The 21,486-nt window shown below is 42.1% G+C and overlaps 1 non-coding gene across 1 annotated transcript; it reads left to right on the forward strand.

Moving 5' to 3' along the window:
- The first annotated feature begins 2,230 nt into the window (after positions 1-2,230).
- Positions 2,231-2,339, forward strand: LOC141593866 (small nucleolar RNA R71). Its single transcript, XR_012521924.1, has one exon. It is a non-coding gene; the product is annotated as a small nucleolar RNA R71 (small nucleolar RNA).
- Positions 2,340-21,486: the final 19,147 nt, after the last annotated feature.

Below are 21,486 nucleotides of genomic sequence, written 5' to 3' on the forward strand. Positions count from 1 at the left end.
TTAACCACGGTAGTCCCTCCTTTCTTCGGGACTACCTGAACTGGGCTAACCCACTTGGAGTTGCCAACTGTATAAATAATACCTGCATCGAGTAGTTTCATCACCTCAGCTATAACAACTTCCTGCATCTTCGGGTTCAACTTGCGTTGACCCTGTCTGTAAGGCTTGTGGCCTTCCTCCAGCTCTATCCTGTGCATACAAACATCGGGCCGATGCCCTTAATGTCATCCAAAGAGTAACCCAAAGCCTTCTGTTTTCTTAAGCACACACATCAAAGAGCATACCGTGGTCATCATTAAGCTTAGAGCTAACAATACCGGGTCTTGCTCCGTACCATCTAGAAAGACATACTTAAGATTAGGAGGAAGTGGCTTACGCTCTGGCACTTTTACCTCTACAAAGATAGACAGAATCGGCTTCAATGGTATAGCAAGTGTTTACCAAGTTCTCGTTGGCTAGGCTCAAGAGCATCTCATCTTCTTCCTCTGTGAGCTCATAGCTCTCCATTGAGGCTACTAAAGCATCTGGCTCCTCAGCATTCTCCACTGTAGTACCTACACACTCATCGAACCGATTAGATCGGCTAAGGGATCCTTGGCTAAGGATTCCCTCCAATTGTAACTAACGACCACATCAACAATATCAATGGAATAACACGTATCATCGTCGGCTGATCGCCTTGTGAGCAAGACTGAACTCAATGGTGTCATCCCCTACCTCTAAGGTGATGGTTCTGCGTTTGACATCTATTACAAATTGTTTGTATAAAAACAGTCTACCTAAAATAATAGGTATATGACTGTCCTCTGCAATGTCCAAAACAACGAAATCGACAGGAATAAAAAACTTACCCACTCGAACGGGTACATTCTCTAGAACTCCTATAGGTCTCTGAGTCGATCTATTTGCCATTTGAACGGTAATATCAGTCACCTTAAGTCTACCAATATTTAACCTTTCGCAAACAGAATACGGCATGACACTGACACTGGCCCCTAAGTCACAAAGGGCCTTTCCAATTTCGTGGTTACCTATAGTGCAAGGAATTGAAAAACTACCCGGGTCCTTTAATTTAGGTGGTACATTAATTTGCGAAAGAGCATTACATTCTTCCACAAAAGCAACATTACCATCATCACGAAAATTTCTCTTACGATTTAAAATATCTTTCATAAATTTAGCGTAAGAAGGTACCTGGGTAATTAAATCAGTGAAAGGGCGTTACCTCGAGATTCGGACCATCTCCGAAACTTACCAAACTTACGCTCCGACTTAGTATTCTTCAAACGTTAAGCACGGGATCGCAACACTGGCCGTAGGATCAACAACCTTTGGCTTCCGTAAGTTTAAAACTTCCGTCAAATCATCAATGAGTGAAGAATCATGCAAACTAGTTGACGTATTTGCATCCTGCACTGAAGACCCAGTCGATCGACCGGTATGAGTGGTCGATCGACCAACTTGGCTGGGCGTGAACAGTTCCTGTTCAGAATTAATTTCGTCAGGTGACCCAGTCGATCGACTGACAATGTTGGTCGATCGACTGCTTGTGCTGGGTGTGAATAGTTTCTGATCAGAAACTTTTTTATCTGACGCTTCAGTCGATCGACTGACAATGTTGGTCGATCGACCAGAAATACTGGCAGTTGAGCTCGTTTTTGCACCAGAAATTAAACTAGCCTCTTCATCATTTTCCGAGTCTCCTCTTGGCTTGTCGGGACCTTCATAAGAGAGGCCACTTCTGAGATTAATGGCATTAATCGTTTCAATTGGCCCTTCACATTTGTTTGAAGAATTTGCGACTTGCTTAGCCTCTATATTTTCCAACTGCTTCACAAAATTCTTTGAGGACTCAATCCCGGCTGCTTCCATATTCGCCACTTGAATCAAAAGAGTTTGGACCATTTCTCTCAACTCCGCGGTTTCATCCGAATTATGGACAGGAATTTCAACTCTTTCCTTGGAAGCTTCAGAGGCCTCGAGCCTCTCAAGACGGGCAGTAATAGAAGTAATGAGTGTCACGACGGTACTCATTTCATCACTTTGCTTCCGTGAATTCCCACGTGAACTCCCAAACTCAGCTCTATGGACCGCCATCTCCTCAATAGTGTTCCAACCTCTATTCTGACCGGTATTGTTTTAAAACCTACCATTCGCAGCTGCGTCCAGGATGACCTTGTAATCATCATATAAAGCATTGTAGAATAAGTTGCAAAGATACCACTGCTGGAAGCCATGGTGAGGGACAGCTCGGACCAAACTTTTGAAACGTCCCCATGCTTCACAAAAACCCTCATCAACTCCTTGCTGGAAGCTTGTGATTTTGCTTCTCAAGGCGTCAGTCTTTGAAAGTGGGAAGTACTTCTTGTAGAAGGCTAATGCTAGAGATGTCCAATCCGTGACTCCAGCCGCTACCCTATCAAGGTAGCGGTACCAATCTCGCGCCGAATCCTTCAAGGAGTATAAGAACATCAACCCCTTTACTTCATCCCGAGTCACCCCATTTGGTATAGGTATGGAACAATGGTGAGTCCGTGAAAATTTCCATATGCTTCAAGGGGTCCTCATCGGTAGACCAAAGAAACCGATTTCGCTCCACTAAATCGATATAAGAGGAACGAAATTCGTAGTTACCCGTAGTAGGGGTAGGTAACTGGTGCCCCTTTGGAAGATGGTGTTCCTTTGGCTGAAGATTATCATATATTGTAGCCATATTCGCAGAACTGAGAGTACTCAAGCCTTCCTCTCAAAAACCTGTCTTCTAACTGTGCAAAAGCAAAAATAGAAGCAAAGGTAAGCAACGGCCTCAAGGAACCAAAGTTCCTTGAGACAAAAAAAATAAACTAAAAATAAAGCAAATGAGAATTACACCGTCTCCCGAAAACGGCGCCAAAATTTGATACCGTCGTTTTGTATCAAAATTAAATTTATAATTCCAAACTAAAACTATAGCTAGTGATAGTAAGGGTCGAACCACAGAGAGACAAGGTTGATTTTGTTTGCTATTTTTCAGTCTATAAAAGTAACAATTAAAAGGGGGGTTTTGAAATTGGTTGACTAAATTGACTAATTGCTAAAACAAGAATCTCTCAACAAGATAAAAGGGAGATCGGGAACTTCGGTTCACCATGGCCAAAGTCAGGTCAATAAGGTAGCAGAGGTCCTATAATACGGTCTCAGGGAACACGAGCAAGCCTTTCGATCAATGCTTAAATTAACCTTACGGTCTATTAATTCCCCAGAATTTCTCAAAGCTTTCGCTCAAGGGAAATTCCAAATCTAACGATAATTCGAATTACTAATCTTTCAATCTAGTAAAAAGGTTTATCAAAAGACAACAAGACCAATACGGAATAATTCATACTACAAAACAATCCTAATTTATGCCATGGCTCACCTCGTTCCGAATCAAAGAAATTAGCTATGCATAATTAAAACTATACTAATTACAAAATTAAAGGCAAAGAATAAATTCAACATGATTGAAATTTCTGAAATTAAGATGGGAATAAAGTAATTGGAATAACAAGAAATTAAAGAAGAAGAAATTTGCATAAACTTACTAATAAAAATCCATGAACAAAGTAATGTAATTGAATTCGAGGATTTCCGTCTCCAAAACTAGATATGAAAACTGAGTTCTTGAGTTATGAAAAGCATAACCTAATAATTGCTGCGTTCTACTGATTAAAAGATGCCAAAAGTTAATTACACGATGGGCTTTTAAAAGTCTAAAACCAAAAATCAAAGTTAGCACGCAGACTGGTCGATCGACCGGTCAAAGATGGTCGATCGATCGGCGATAAGCGAACAAAGAGCTTCTTTGAACTTCAATGGTCGATCGATCTGACAAAGATAGTCGATCGATCGGGCCGGGGCTGTGTAGAAACACTTCTTTTCTTCAAAAACGCTCCTCACTCCAATGCACGCATCCGGGTGAGTAAACCAACCCTCTTCTTCCAAGCTTCCCGAAGTTGCCTCCGGAGGACGATTTAGGCTTGAATTAGCTCACTTCCATTCATTCCTACAACAAATCATAGAAAATGCAAAGTAAACCGTTTCGGGAGAAATAGTAGCCTTAAGCTAACGATTATGCATGGAAATACGCGCCAAAACTACAGATAAAGTGTATAGAATATGCACGTATCAGTTGGTTCCTTTGTAATTAGTTTTACAACGGACTATATCAAAACCAGAGAGCTATTCTTGATAGTGTAGCTAAGGGGAGATTCACGAAGAATGTTGAAGATGACCAAGGGTGGCGTCTCATTGAGAAGATGGCTATTCATGTCTCCGAATATGGAAATCCCCGAGGTAGTGAGCAAGTTAATGAGTTTGGGCAGCTGCAAAGTGGAAAGTCCTAGCAAAAGTCTAGGTAATGTGGAGATTACAGAAGCTACAGGTGAGAGTGCACAGGTTTGTTCGATTACTGAGCATGTGGATATATGTGGTAGATGTGGCATGGAAGGGCATAACCCTATTGAGTGTCTGGCGAGTATAGAGCGCGTCCTTGCTTATCAGAAATACAAGCAAGGAGTTCCTTTTTCTCAACTGTATGAAGAAATGAAGAATGTTTCTACTCTTTCTACGCCAGCGCCGCAACCGGTCTCTCCTTCTGCAAACGAGGAAATTGCCGAACTGAAATCCTTGATGTTGAATTTAACACAACAGTTTGGGGAGAAGTGCAATAGGAATGAAACCGTCATAGTGGAGTTGAGAGAACAAGTCGCGCAGTTAACACTCGCGAAAGACCAAGCCAACCTTCTACCGACATGCGATCCAGTTAGTGCAACGAATCTCCAAGGTGGCCTTACTCATGAGGGGCCAAAAGTACCAGAAGACGGGGTTTTGACAGCTGAAGATACCCCGGAAGATGATATGGATGAGTTTTTGGACGAAATCCTTGTTGCGTGTTGTCCAGACACTCGATCGAGTGAAAACACTACTCGATCGAGTGAAATAATTCATCCCGTCACTCGATCGAGTGATAATTATGGTCGATCGAGTAGTGCCCAAATTGCTGATGGTCGATCGAGTGATATTCTTACTCGATCGAGTAAAATTGCTGAGGAAATCACTCAATCGAGTGATAAGAATGATCGATTGAGAAAACCTGAAAAGAGATCACTCGATCGAGTGATAAAAATGGTCGATCGAGTGAATGCCTATATGAAACCACTCGATCGAGTGGTAAAAGTGCTCGATCGAGCACCAGAAGCAGCGGAGACCCTATTTTACTATCTAATTCCGCTACCGTGTCATCTTCCCCTGCTGCGGAGACGTCACGCACTGATAAAGGTAAAGAGAAAGTCGCGGGTCCACTCATTGCTACCAGAGTACCCTTCCCAGGTCGTCTGAAGGACGCGAAGATCGAGCGACAGTACGGTAGGTTTGTGGACGTTGTGAAGAACCTCCAGGTAACCGTCCCTTTTACTGAACTTGTTACCTAGGTACCTACTTACGCTAAATTTATAAAAGATATCGTGACGCGGAAGAGAGAGCCAAGTGAATTTGAGACGGTTTCATTTATGGAAGAGTCTAGTAATTTACTTTTAAATAAGGCTCCACCTAAAATGAAAGACCCAGGTAGCTTCTCCACTACCTGTATTATAGGCAATGTGGTTATTAATAAGGCTCTTTGTGATTTAGGAGCCAGCGTCAGTGTCATGCCCCTATCTGTCTGCAAGAAATTGAATATGAGTCATCTCAAAGTGACTAACATTACCCTACAGATGGCTGATAAATCTGTTTGGAGGCCCTTAGGTGTCTTAGAGGACGTGCCTGTGAAAATAGGCAAGCTCTTTATACCAGTGGATTTCATTATTTTAGATATAGCTGAGGACACCCGGACCCCAATTATCTTAGGAAGACCATTCCTTTGTACAGCTGGGGCCGTTATTGATGCCAAACAAGGGCGTTTGACTATTGCAGTAGGGGATGACGCGATCACTTTCAGTCTGCCTAGTACTTTGGCTCGGCCAATGATATTATTGACGAGTCTATTTATGACTTCTAGTCGGGTTCTTTCATGAAGGACCCACTAGAAGCTCTTATGCTTTTGGATGAGTGTGCAGATAGCCCAGATGACGATGATGCTGTGTTGGATTTGCTTATAGATGATTTAGATGACCGTGAACTCACCGACGCTGAGGGAGAGCAAGTGGAACAGATGATTAGCACTCTCTGCTCCATTGAGGTAAAGGTACCGGAGCGTAAGCCTATCCCTTCTCATCTGAAATATGTTTTCTTAGACGATACTGAGCAATATCCAGTCATTGTTAGTGCTAAGCTTGATAATGATCAGCTGACATCCTTGTTAGCTGTGTTTAAGAAAAACAGGAAAGCATTGGGTTATTCATTGGACGATATCTGGGGATTAGTCCCGATATTTGTATGCACAGGATAGAGCTGGAGGAAGATCACAAACCTTGCGAGACGGTGGTCGGCCACTTTGAACCGAGAAGATGCAGGATGTTGTGATGGCTGAGGTAATGAAGCTGCTCGACGCTGGTATTATCTATTTTGTTGTTCATTCTAAATGGGTGAGTCCAGTGCAGGTAGTCTCGAAGAAAGGAGGGACTACTGTGGTTAAGAATGATAAGAATGAGTTAATACCCACTCGAGTAGTGACTGGTTGGCGGATGTGTATAGATTACAGACAGCTTAATGCCGCCACCAAGAAAGATCACTTTCCCCTTCCTTTTATTGATCAAATGGTAGAAAGGTTAGCTTCTCATAAATTTTTCTGCTATTTAGATGGGTATTCCGGGTTCTTTCAGATCCCTATCCACCCAGACGATCAAGCTAAGACTACATTTACTTGTCCTCAGTGCGTGTTTGCTTATCGCAGGATGCCTTTTGGTTTATGTAATGCCCCTGCCACCTTCCAAAGGTGCATGATGGGGATATTTTCAGAGTTTATCGAGTCTATTATGGAAGTTTTCATGGACGATTTCAGTGTTTATGGAAGTGATTTTTCTAATTGTCTGTCTAACCTTGATAAAGTGTTGCAGCGCTACATTGAGGTTAATCTTGTGCTTAACTAGGAGAAATGCCATTTCATGGTCAACGAGGGAGCTGTCTTAGGGCACTTAGTTTCTGATAGGGGAATAGAGGTTGATAAAGCAAAGGTGGAAGTGATTCAGCAATTACCACCTCCTGTTAATGTTAAGGGGGTGAGGAGTTTCCTTGGCCACGCCGGCTTTTATCGCCGGTTTATCAAGGATTTCTCAAAAATTGATAAACCACTTACACAGCTACTACTTAAGGATGCCCCTTTTGTGTTTACTGATGAGTGTCTTTCTGCTTTTCACAGGTTAAAGCAGGCTTTAGTCTCTGCGCCGATCATACAGCCTCCCAACTGGGACTTGCCGTTTGAGATAATGTGTGATGCCAGTGACTATGCACTAGGAGCGGTGCTAGGCCAACGGAAATACAGAGCTTTAAATGCAATCTACTATGCGAGCCGAACTCTGGATGAGGCTCAAGTGAAGTACACTACCACTGAAAAAGAGCTGCTAGCTGTAGTTTATGCCTTAGAGAAGTTTCGTTCTTATTTGATTGGGTCGAAGTTCTGTTTTTTTACCGACCATGCAGCTTTGAGGCATCTCCTTGCTAAGAAGGAGGCTAAACCACGGCTATTGAGATGGATACTCCTCCTTCAGGAGTTTGATTTGCAGATTAAGGATAAGAAAGGAGCTGAGAACGTTGTAGCTGATCATCTGTCGCGACTGACGCGACAGGAAGGGGAAGATTCTCTACCTATTGATGACTCTTTCCCTGACGATACTTTATTTGCTGTTTTATCGTCTATTGTTAACCAAGAGCCCTGGTATGCAAATATAGCTAACCGTTGTCGGTGGCAAGCAAGCCGCCCGACCTTTCTCATCGCCAGAGAGGAAGCGTTTTCTGTATAACGCTAAGCAGTATTTCTGGGATGATCCTTATTTATTTAAGGAATGTGCAGACGGTCTCTACAGACGGTGTATTCCGCAGTGGGAGGCCAAAGTAGTCCTGGAAGGCTGTCACTCCTCTCCCTATGGTGGTCACCACGGTCTTTCGCGCACCGTGGCTAAGGTACTTGACCGGTTTTTACCGGCCTTCTTTGTTTCTTCGATGCTAAGTCTTTTGTTTGACTTGTGATGCTTGCCAACGATCATGGAACATTTCAAAGAGACATGAGATGCCACAAAATGGCATCTTAGAGGTTGAGGTTTTCGATGTCTGGGGCATTGACTTCCAAGGACCGTTCCCGTCTAGTAAAGGTAACATGTATATTTTAGTGGCTGTAGATTATGTGTCGAAATGGGTTGAGGCAATTGCTTCACCTCATTGTGATGCCAAGACCGTGATAAAAATGTTTAAAAAGGTCATATTTCCCCGATTTGGTGTCCCTAGGGTCGTCATTAGTGATGGGGGAATGCACTTTAAAGAAAAGAAACTAACTTCTATTCTGTCTAAAGTTGGTGTCCAACACTGACGTGGTTTGGGGTATCATCCCCAAACCAGTGGTCAGGTTGAGGTCTCTAATCGCGAGTTGAAAGAGATCTTGTCTAAAGTAGTTTCTAAATCACGGAAAGACTGGAGTCTTAAATTAGAAGACACATTATGGGCCTACAGAACTGCCTTTAAGACACCAATTGGTGCATCACCTTATAGGTTAGTTTATGGGAAATCATGTCACTTACCTGTTGAATTGAAATGTAAGGCTTGGTGGGCAATTCGTGAGCTTAACTTTGATCCTAAGTTGTGTGGTCAGAATCGTCTTTTGCAGCTAGATGAGTTGGAAGAATTTAGGCTTAATGCATATGATAGCTCGCGCATTTATAAAGAAAAGACGAAGAGATGGCATGACAAGAGGATTCTACCTCGGGAGTTTCATGTTGGGCAAAAGGTGCTGCTGTTTAATGTCCGATTGCGATTATTTCCTAGCAAGCTGAAGTCCAGGTGGAGTGGTCCTTATACGGTGACGGCTGTTACCAAATTTGGATCCGTGGAGCTCGAAGATTCCGAAGGTAGTAGGTTCAAGGTGAATGGGCAATATGTGAAGCATTATCACGAGGCAAATGAAGCAGACAATCGTGTTGGAGTCTTGTACTTCGACGAGCTTGACGCGCCAGTTAATTGATGCTAGAAAGGTCGTGCGGGACCTCTTAAACCTGCGCTCTCCGGGAGGCAGCCCGGACTGTTTTATTGTATTTTTGTTGAGCTTTTTATTTTTCTTTAGCTTTATGTTGAACTTTAGACACTGTTTTATGCACTCTATATACTCTCCTTGTTTTTCATGCGTGTTCTGCAGGTTACAGCACTCGATCGAGTAGTTTTCTTACTCGATCGAGCACTTTTGAAGTAATATTCACTCGATCGAGTGATATATATACTCGATCGACCAGCCGCATAATAACGTTCACTCGATCGAGTGATTCTTTTACTCGACCGAGTCCTTCCAGACACCCGTTCACTCGATCGAGCCATTCCAAGCTACTCGATCGAGTAGTTATGTCTTCCAGCTGCTACTTTACGTCTATGGAGCTACTGCTTGACTTTCTTTGACCTCCCATGTTCATGGTCGGTTTGGGGAGGTCCCTCTTCACGACGTTTTGTGAGTATTTCGACTCCACTTCTCCTTTTCTCCTCAATTTGCATTCCTTTCCCTATTTTTGGTACAATGAGGGCATTGTACGGTTTGGTTTGGGGAGGTATGTATCCATATCTGTGTCTGCATGTTTTTCTTGCATTTTCGTTTGCACGTTTCATTACTTTCGCATGCATTGTTGTCGTTTTTAATTCAAAAAAAAAAAATCATCATAAAATTCAAAAATTTTCACGTTTAATTTGAGTCGTAACGTTTGAACTTTGACGCTACATTGAATCCTTACTTTAGCCTTGCATATTCTTGACATTTAGTTGGCATGATTATGTGCATGATCTACAAGTTTTTGTTTCTCTTTTATCTGAACGAATAGACTTGACTCATATATCGGCAAGCTACATTACATTCTGAGGTTAGAGCTTTATAAACTGGTGACATTCATGACCGGTTTCATTTAGGATGTGAGTAGTACTCTCTTTAAGGCATGTAACATCAATTTGCATAAGCATGAGTCTAGTCTTCTTAACACCTGTATGCATTCGGTCTGTGGATGGTGACACATGTTAGGAGAGGCAGTTCCCTTTTATTTCATTCTACCCATGAGCCCCACATAACCAAATTGCCTTTTTGTCCTTTTAGCTACTATCTATATTTTTCCTACCCTAGCCGGGCTAGTGATGAGTAGTTGTTTGGAATGCTTTACTGCAGTTTGGTTATTTTTATCTGATTTTCAGAAGTTGGTGGAAGAATTGAAGGGAACTCGAAAGAAAAAAATGATGGATGAAAAGAAAAAAATGAAATGAAAAATGAATGAAAAAAATGGAAATATGAAAAAAAGAAAGAACAATCACGTGAGAAAAGGAAGAAAAAAAAAGAGAAATTGTACGGATGATTTTCACTCCCATGTCTAATTTATATCTTATGGGGAGTTGACAAGTATTGGTGTTTCGTGAGTTTAGTGCATGGAATTTGCACTGTTTTGTTTTGTTATATTGAGTACGAAGTTGGGATGCAGTTCAAAATTTGGATTTGTTGTTGCTAGCCTGGCTATTAACCCCACATATCCAAATTCATCTTAGCCCCTTCTTACCCATTACCTCACTTACCCAAATGTAAGTCCTCGGCATGTGTTTTGGTCACTAGTATGGTTGTAGAGACTTTATTCATGTTAACTGCATGCATGTTCTTAAAGGTCGAGTTAGGTGAGTGTCTTTACTTCTTTCTATCTTTCACATATATACTCACCTTGTGCCTAATTTTGAGTGATGAGCGACCCGTGAGAGTCCGATATCTTTTGAGTCTTGCAAGGTCGACGGTTCAGTAAGTTTGAAACATTGATTTAATTCGTTTGCACTTCTCATTTGCCACTTTGTTAGTTGTTGCATTAAACTGGTTTTGGTGGGTGATTTGTAGCTGATGCGTTGGTCCCGTTCCTCTGTTTATTCTTAGTTGCATTCATAATTTGCTTGGGGACAAGCAAAGGTTTGGTTTGGGGAGATTTGATGCGTGTATTTTATATAAGGTTTTTATGCGTTGGTCCCGTTCCTCTGTTTATTCTTAGTTGCATTCGAATGCTTTATACACTGAAGGTTACTCGATCGAGCAGTTCGAGTATTCAAACGAGAAGACTTTACAAGGAGTTACTCGATCGAGTGGTTTATTTCCACTCGATCGAGGGGTTTGATGTTTAGTTGCTCGATCGAGTGGTTTATTTCCACTCGATCGAGTGATTTAGCCTGTATTAGAGTTTTTCCGCCTATTTTCGTATGGGCTTTTATAATTAGGCTATGGATTAGGTTTGGAGAGGTATTTTCGTATGCTACAAAATACTGTAGACTGCGTAACTCCTCTCATTCACTTTTACTCTATCACTGGCTACTGTTTCTGGGATTTTACTCTCTTTCTACACTTTGCTACTCGGATTTGGATTTGCGATTGGTATTATTATTCCTTTTAATTCCTTAATCATATTTACTGTTATTTTGCTATCTCTCTTTTATTGTTTTCATCATTACTCTATTTCAATCCTTATTAGTTTTGTTATCATGTCTAGTTTCCATTATCTATATGTTATTGTTGTTGATTCGATGATGATGCATAGCTAGTTCCCTCCTGCTAAGACTAAAGGGGATCCATGATTATGAAGGGATAGTAGTCGATTTATTAGGTTAATGCTGGTGTAGTCTTTGTTGTTAACTGCTGCAATTATCTGTATCTGTCTAATTGAGTCGACGCAATTAGGCATTTATATCATAGTAAACCTTGACCTGGACCGAAAGGTTGGAAAGGGCGAGACTAGTAGCGAACAATAGGGCACTATAGTGAGGGCAAGAGCTAAGCTATTTGTGCTTTAGGGCGAATTGAGACCGAAAGGAGATATTCACTGCTCCTTAGACCGCACTTGCATTGACCCGAGACCTATATTACTTGACCGAATGATCATGGTGAACCGTCTGTCTTAGCTGCTTTCTCTATCTGCTTAATTCCTTTTCTCTGCTTTATTCTCTTTCTTACTCTCAATTAGTCTAGAACAATACATTTAAAATCCCCCAATTTGGTTACCGTGACGAACTTAGACAAAGCTGACATTTTCCCATCTCCCTGTGGAGATCGACCCGACTTCCCTAGCTATATTAGTTAGAGCCAGTTGGTTATTTTTGATAGGTATACGACTGCCCTGTCACCCGACACCATAACCGGACTACCTATACGACCTGACCACCACGAGAAAAATACGACAAAATTGTATCCAATACGGCCTGTACCAACAATGCACGCATAACAATATCAACTCCGACAAGCTCGGCTAACAATCGCAGATTAAGGCCCACACTTTGATTACCACGACTGCAACAAAAGACCAACGACCAGTACGCGTACAACCCAGCTAACCCGACTAAGTTATACTGACACCAACCCGAATCATAGCGTTAACCAGTCCTATTCCCGACTCTTAAAGCTGTCTGCTAACACCATAAAAGTAATCAGAAATACGTATCCGAACCCATCCTCCTGACCCAGTATGAAGCCCCCTCGACTTACATGAGAACAACTCAGAGCCGATCCCTAAACTAGACTCTCCTACTATACCCGACGCTAGTACACATACGTTCAGTTAATATGATGCCATGAAAGCTTATAATCGTTCATCAATCTATATTAAACAAAATATTTAAGAATTAACTAATTCAAATAAAATCGAAACGAACCGAAGGAGATGATACCTTCAGGACGGGAGTGATGACGCTCTCAACAAACGATGTAAAGGAGAGTATAAACTTATTCGAGTTCTCTAAAATATATATGCAAGAATGAAGAGAAAGGGGCGGAAGGTTTGCAGCGTATCGATCAACCGAAAGACAATATGTGAATGGTGAGAAAATTAGGGTTGAGAACTTAGCCTTCTTATATACTCCGTATCATGGGGGTGGGTTTAAGTACTAAATATAATAATAATAATAATAATAATAATAATAATAATAATAATAATAATAATAATAATAATAATAATAACAATAATAATAATAATAATAATAATAATAATAATAATAATAATAAAAATATAATACTATAAGATATAACTATTAATATTATACCTCATCTTTCCGACTCACCGCTATACTAACAAATTATATCATATATTACTATTATTATTGTTATGTCGTATAACGTTTTACTAAATAATTTTTATTAAAACATTCTTAAAATAATTATAATTATTATTGTCTTAAGTCCTAAAAGAATGGGGTATTACAGTCTTCCTCCCTTAAAATAAACTTCGTCCTGAAGTTCGCTCACAACTACTACCACAACACTCACCACAACACTCATAGACATTCTCATAACTAAGCATCATCCAACACAATTATCATATTACGATTATCAATCATGCCAATCTTATCACAACGTGTCACAACAATAACCCAAAACATTCGTAGTATCACACTCTTGGTTGATATTTGGGGTAAGTATTTTGTGTCTTTGACTCGGGTTTGACCCGTGTGTGTCGGGATTTGAATTTCGAGTCGGTTTTTGGCTCGGTGTCGGTTAGACTCTAAATAGGGTCATTTTAAAGGAAATGACATGATGAAGACATTGATGGCATTATTTTCGACATTCGAGATTTGGGTTTACTCAGGTTGACTTCAGTTGCGGATTTCTGAGTCGGTTTTGGGCCCGAAGACGGTTTTAACTCTAAATAGTGTTATTTTAATGCAAATGAAGTTAGAAAACCATTTTTAAAATCATTTTTCATATTCGAAAAGTGCATTAAACCGTCTCATGTATAGCCAATCCACGCACGCATATCAAAGACGCGTTACAGTCCGATCATCATCGGGTGATTTTTGGAAGGTGCAGATACTAGGTATCTACAGAGGCCCCACTTTGAATGAGGCTTGAACATGGCGAAAGTCAAAGTATGGTCTCCAGGTCAATCGAAGATTACAACCTGAAGACCATTGCGACGTCGAGGCGACTCAAAAGGGTTTGAGCCAAGGACCTGCCGTCGGGAAGGGCGACGTCGAGGCGACTCGGGGATTCGAGTCAAGGACCTGCCATCGGGAACAGTTTAGAGTCTGTCGACTTTCGATTCGGGTCGTTTAAAGTCCATTAGAATACGTATAAAGGCTCGCCAGCCATAAGAAGGAATCATACCTGAGGCATCTTCTGGATATGTCCTTGAATTGCTTCTTGTGTGCGTGCAAAGGCTCGCCAGCTATAGGAAGGAGTCATACCTGAGGCATTTTCAGGATATGTCCTTGAATTGCTTCTTGTGTGTGTGTGCAAAGGCTCGCCAGCTATGTTGAAGGTGCGTTTTGAGGCTCGCCAGCCATTGATGGTCGAATGATCGACTGTGGGAAATAGCCTGAAACATCGGGCTTATTTCAATATATTGCCTGGTAATGGCTTCCAACCAGGTTGACGTTGATATGTTCGACTAGGGAGCAATGAACTCCTACTTGATGGGTGCCCTAAACGAGCTCCGTGGGGATGAATTATGTAAGCAAGGCTCAATGGAAAACCATTTAGGGAGAGCGCTACGTCGAGATCATGAAAGACCTGTGTGACCTATATTTGAAAATCGGCACTCGCTGGGGAGTTGGAAACTTCTCATAACTCGCCGGGGAAATGCGTTGCCACTCGTTGGGAGGCAGCGTGTGCCATGTAATCAGCGGGGTTAAAGTTCTTGGACTTGATGGGTCGCCGTTTGTTGGGAAGAACCCAGTACCCACTTGGAGTGAGTTTGTCTTCTCAAGATTATCTGCATAGTTAGTGACCACACAAATCCGCAGTCGCATAGACAAGCACGTTGAATGCAAGCATACAAGCACGTAAGCACATAAGCATGTGAGCAGTTAGCACGTAAGCATATAAGCACATAAGTACATAAGCATGTGAGCAGTTAGCATATAAGCAACTAGCATGTAATATCTCACGCGAAGGGAGATAGAAGTTTCGAAAGTTGGGAAGCTTGAAGACGAGTCTTGTTACTCGTAGATCCATGATTTGATAGATTGAAGACACGTAACCGTTGGGATATTGACTCAGATAGACGCACATTGACAGACTGACAAATGGGCAGTCGTGAACGTAACACAAAGTTAGTGTCGACAAAACACGGGGGTGACTCTGACAGACTTTGCACATGTAAGTGCAACTCCTAGCCCAAGAAAGGGTGACAACGCGTATCAAGTCCCTGAGGTAGAAGGTCCGCTCGACTGGGGAACACGAATTGATTATCTTCTTTAGACATCCTCGCCTTCGTTTGCTTGTTTGAGATCCCTTCTCGAGGTATGATGATTCAGAGAGCGGAACCAAGACCTTGTCATCGTCCGAACCGAGCACTAGACTATGGGTGGTTTATTTTGGACTGTAGTTGACACTCAAAAGATGTTTGAGGTTAAAGGACGGGTGGCGTCTTGAAAGAGAAGCCCCCAGAGTGGAAAGGTGGGAATTTGACAAAACAAGGAATGGGCGACGTCTTAAGGAAGAAGCCCCCAGTAAAGAGGTATGATATTAATTTTTACAGCAGGGTGGGCTGCTTTTGAGGATTGATGCTGAAGGTTGAGATTGAAATGGGTATGCAGTTGCGTCCTTGTTGGGGGACTGCCTACGTATTCGCGTGTTTGCGAAATCAAACCAGATCGTAGTTCTCAGCTGGTTATTGAGGATTGAAAATTTGAAGAGTTGTGAAAGGAGTATGCGGTTGTGCCCTTGTAATAGGACTGCCTACGTATTCGCGTGTGTGCGAAATCAAACCAGGTCGTAGTTCTGAATGTGTGTTGATAATTGATTTTGAGGTGTATGGTTGTGTCCTTAAAGGACTGCCTACGTATTCACATGAAGTAAAATCAAACCGGATTGTAGTTCTGAATGTGTGTGTGCCTAAGCGAGATGTTAGGACCTTTAAGTGTTTTGAGGTGTATGGTTGTGTCCTTAAAGGACTGCCTACGTATTCACGTGAAGTGAAATCAAACCAGATCGTCGTTCTGAACGTGTGCCTAAGCGAGATGTTAGGACCTTAAAGTGTGAGGGTGACGACGGTAAATTCCGTTTGGTGACTCATCTGAATGTGTGCCTAAGCGAGTTGTTAGGATCTTAAAGTGTGGGGGTCACGATGGTAAACTCCATTTGGTGACTCTAAAATTTGATTTGAGATAATTCCTCCTTGATCATGAATCGAAGAGGTGTAATTTGTGAAAATGTTCCTTATCATGTGAGCACACTAAAAAGTGGACCCTAAGGGTAGATTGGGTATGTCCCGTTCTCCATAGCAAAGCATTCGAGGACTCCGTATCTGGGCCAGGGTGAAAAAGGCTTTGACATTATGGAATGTGGAGCTTGGTAATAAAAGGTTTGTTTGACAGATAAAAATCTGGAGTTAAGGGTCACGACGGTAAATTCCGTTTGGTGACTCGAAAGTTGATTGGAGAGAATTTCCTCTTGATCATGAATCGAAGAGGCATAGTTTGTGAAAATGTTTCTTGTTGTGTGAGCACACTAAAAAGTGGACCCTAAGAATGAAATGGACATGTCCCGTTCCGGGGAGCGATGTATTTTTGAAGACTCCGTATTTGGGTTGGGGTGGAAATGGCTTCGGCATTTTGGAATGTGAAGCTTGGTAATAAAAGGTTTATTTGATAGATACAAGTATGGAGTTTGTATTTTGTGGTGTTTAGGCCGGTGGGTTACGGCTTGTAATGTGGTGCGGAATGGGGTCTCTGGCTTGATGTGGCCTGAGCACGAAATGGTTGGTAAATAAAAATGTGGGATCAGAATCCCATGTCTGGACCTTAAAGGTTAAGGTGTGGTATTACGAGCTTGAGGGGAATCCTCAGAAGCCTAGATATGTCTCCCTATAGCAGTCTCTAGAAGGACTTAGGGGTGAAGTAGTTTTGATTATGATCTTGAGGGGAATACCTAGGATCCTAGATAGGTTTCCCTGTAGCAGTCTTTAGAAGGACTTAGAGGTGAAGTAGTTTTGGTTATGATCTTGAGGGGAATCCCCAGGATCCTTGATAGGTCTCCCTGTAACAGTCTCTGGAAGGACTGAAGGGTGAAGCAGTGTTGGGTTTGTTGTTAGTTAACGAGTCTTGAGCTCTTGTTTTAGCTCTTTGACATTAGGTTTTGGTATTTTTGTGTTTTGTACTTGTTGGTCCCGGAGTTTGGAGGGAAGAAACGTTGGTCATGGCCTTTGGACTTGTTGGTCCTGAACTTGGTGTTTTGGACTGACTTGTTTGGTGTTTTAGACTTGTTGGTCCGGGATTTTATGCGTTGGACTCGTTCGTCCTGGGCTTTGGACTTGTTGGTCCTGGACTTGGTATTTTGTACTCACCTGTCCAGGATTTTGTGTGTTGGATGCTTTCTTTGGATTTTGGCGTTTTTGAGAAAAGGGTTTCAATCTTGTTTTGTTTTGATTTTGGCTTGGGTTTTGGCCTTGATGTTGGGTGAGTAGCCTTTGGCTTTGGCTTTTGCTTTGAGTGAATTAACTTTGGTTTTTGCTTTGACTTTGACTTTGGCTTTGGCCTTAAGTGAATTGCTTTTGGCTTTGGTTTTTGCTTTGGCCTTGAGCTTTGGCTTTGGGTGAATGGATTTTGGCTTGGGCCTTTGATTTTGTCTTTCCGCTTTGACTTTGGGTGAATGGCTATTAGCTTGGGCCTTTGATTTTGGCCTTTCGCTTTGGCTTCGGGTGAATGGCTATTGGCTTGGGCCTTTGATTTTGGCCTTTCGCTTTGGCTTTGCTTTGGATATATTGGTTTTTTGTCGTCCTTCGTTCGAGGAAGGTAGAGGTGCAGACGGGGATGTACATGTTGGTGAGAGGTTGATATTTGGTGATGGGATGTTTTTGTGGGGAATGGGCTTGCCTTCCGTCATTGACCATGAACAGGGAGAGGTTCTGGTTTGTTATCTAGGTTCGTCGTAGGATCCCTTCGATTGAGAGCTCGTTCTAGATCGGGTGCTAATGAAAGGTTTCTATTGCCAGACATGGAATAGGTAAAGAAAATGGACACGGAGTTTCGAGTCCTCTGCTTACTCGACACGGAACGTCACTCGAGTGTACTCATATTGAATTGGAACATGTTGTTTGTTTTAAATCAATTCTCAAATCAATTCTCGTTGTCAAAGGGAAATGGTAAAGAGGAGAATATATGATAGCTGGAAATTGTGCTTTTATTTAGATAAATAAGATGTTAGCACAGACTCGATGAATACATGTGACTCATGGGGGCAGCCCCCAGTTTGTCACTTAGGAATAAAAGGACAGACACTAGGATAGATATGAGAAAGCCTAAGACTCGGACTCGGACTCAGACTCAATCGTAAATACGGACTCCTAATAATCATCTTCCTCCTTGATGGTCTCCTCCGCAACATCCAGCAGCTTGAATGTCTGGTCTTGAGCATTTACCCACTTGAGCACTTCACTCTCATTGTTGGGAATGATATGGGGACAATAGTCGACGAGGCTTTTATCTCCTTGTAGAAAGAGATGTTCATGAGGGTTGTTTTCATCACTTGGTTGGCATAGGAATGAAGCTATCAGTTCATGGTTGTCGATCATATTTAGAATAACATGTTTCAGTTTGAAACATGTTTCAGTGTCATGACCTTTTCCTTGATGATATTGGCAATATGCATTGCTGTCCCAGAAACGGGTTTTTCGGCATTCAAGCGGGTCCGGAGTGGGCCCGATTAGTTGTAGCTTCCCTTCAGTCATGAGGTTTTGAAGAGCTGCGGCATAGGTTGTGTTGAGTTTAGTGAATGTCGTTTGAGAACGCTCAACCTTGCTGTTTGACTTGAGACATCCAGAAGGATTATCTTGACTGAGAGGTGCAATTAGGATTTTGCCAGCTTCAATCATATCTTGAATGACATGCTTAAGTTTGATGCAGGCTTCGGTGTCATGGCCTTTGCCTTGATGATATTGGCAATAAGCATTAGGGTTCCAGAAACGGAATTTATTAGCCTCAGATGGATCTGGAGTTGGTCAAGTGGGTTGGAGCATTCCTTCTGAAGCAAGTATCTCCAGAGCGGTTGTAACACCCCCGTACACCAGGATGCCTTAACAAGGACCATTCCAATATATGAAGGTGTTACCATCTCGGTTTCCCGAGGAAGTAGATCAAATTAGACAATGAAAGAACATTTATAGTTAATAACTTTAACACTTTACAACCACGGTACAAAACTGAATACAAGAGATAACGATGACTACTATGAACTCATGCGTCTGACATCTATACCGGTAGCGTGGTGACTCGATTCCCTCCATGCCCAACAGCAACAACCAACTGAACCTGCTAAGTCAACTGCTCACCATCCCCGAATGGATCACCACAGTTTTGAAAACATAACACGGGGTCAATTACTGAGCAATTAAGATAAGACTAGTACGATAAATAACAAGCTGATCAACCACCACCCCGGTCTCCCGATCTCACACAGTAACCGACTACACACCAAAGAGTGTAGCCCTGCCATATTACCCATCGCAACAGGTAATCCTCGCCGTCAGTGGGTGACCGCAACCCATCCCCACCAAGTCCAGCTCCTCAATGAGCGACTAACAATCTCTGTCCCTTAATGTGCACATCCCCTCCCGTGACGGGTTCCACGGAGGGCGAATTAGGGTGTGAAGCCACTCCCGCAAGTGACTCCACCAAAATCACACACACCACAGCATCACATCTATCACAACACCACAACCGTCACAACACAACCACATCACCACCGTCACCACAACACCCATACTCCGATGATCAGCAGATAACAACAATTACAAAACAAACACAGTCTTAAATCAATTAACAGTAACTGAGTAGGTAAACCCTACCTCATCGCAAAACGTGAAAGACATCCATACACAGCCAAGAAAGACTCCAATATGCATCCTCCAACGATAACCATCCCCCATTATACAGCTATCCTTGAATCTATCAAAGAAGACACAAGGCAGAGACTTACCTAATAAGACGCATCGACGGCAACGTAGACGACAACCACGCACGCAACCTTCCTAAGTGAATCCCGTCTTTCCCATGATGGAGGTGTTGGCTAACTAGATGAGAGTGTATAGGGATAGGGGTGATAGGAGAGAGTAGCAGGCTAGGGTTAGAGAAAGAGAAACTGTCGAGAAATGAGGAAAAATGAAATGAATCTCGCGAACTTGTGTTTTATATTAACACGTCGACAACAGCCATACTCGGTCGAGTACTGGGGTACTCGGCCGAGTAGGCTCTACTCGGTCGAGTATAGGCGATACTCGGCCGAGTAGCCTCTACTAGGTCGAGTAAACAAATCCTATAAGACTCATGTTGCAAGCCTGGTCCCTTACCCATTCCTCCCTACGGTCTATCTTGGTCAACAGGGTCGGTCAACAGGGTCCTTGAATATCTTGGATATTACAGTCTTCCCCCCTTAAAAAGAACTTCGTCCACGAAGTTCAGCCCACACGCCACTCACCACAAGGTTACGCACTATGACACCATCCACCTACATAAAGGCATACGAACTTTGGCCATCCTGACACTACCACCACACCACATTATTCAAACAACAATCATCCATCACAACTATTCTTCCAAGTATTACCGGCCAACAACTATCACACACGCAACTTACGGAAAATAATGAATTCATATGCACCCTCTTGTTAAAGCAACACTACGACTAGCAATAATACACAACTACAAAACAATACCCAACCACAACAGTACACGTCACAAAAGTACACGTTCCGCACACCCATACAGAGTGGTTCAACGCACATTCATATCACTTAAATATAACATAGATACAACTTCAAGGAAACGTAAATGTAACTTCAATAACCTGTAACATGAATGTAGTTCCAAATACTAACATACATAACATACGTGTGATTTCAAGTATTATAGGCATAATGTAATCATTTGTTTCCGCGACATTACTCTTCCCCTCTTAAAGGAACTTCGTCCTCGAAGTTCACCACTAACCACCACTAACCACTTCCCGTAACCACAATTAACACATACGTCATAACCGCGACATTACTCACAAACCGTAAATGACCTTAATTAATGTTACAAAACTCAATCTATGACATTACACATTTATGACCCATAGCAACAGAATAATATGGCAATTAAGTATTCTATATACATCTAAAGATGATGTTATTGAATGATAGCAGCTTTATTCCTTAACTTTTCATTTTAGTCATATACCGACAACCAGTTTCACTCATCCAGTTGGACCTGTTATAACTGTAACCAAACATATATACGTATAAGACTCGTGACAGCTACAACATCTTCTGGTTAATGCGTTACATTCCCATATTATTTAAAGACTCATGCATCACCTTGAACAATTTAAGTTTCTTGATATTAACCACTGCCATATGACTAACA

The sequence above is a fragment of the Silene latifolia genome, chromosome 7, assembly GCF_048544455.1.
Source record: "Silene latifolia isolate original U9 population chromosome 7, ASM4854445v1, whole genome shotgun sequence".
NCBI classification, from domain to species: domain Eukaryota; kingdom Viridiplantae; phylum Streptophyta; class Magnoliopsida; order Caryophyllales; family Caryophyllaceae; genus Silene; species Silene latifolia.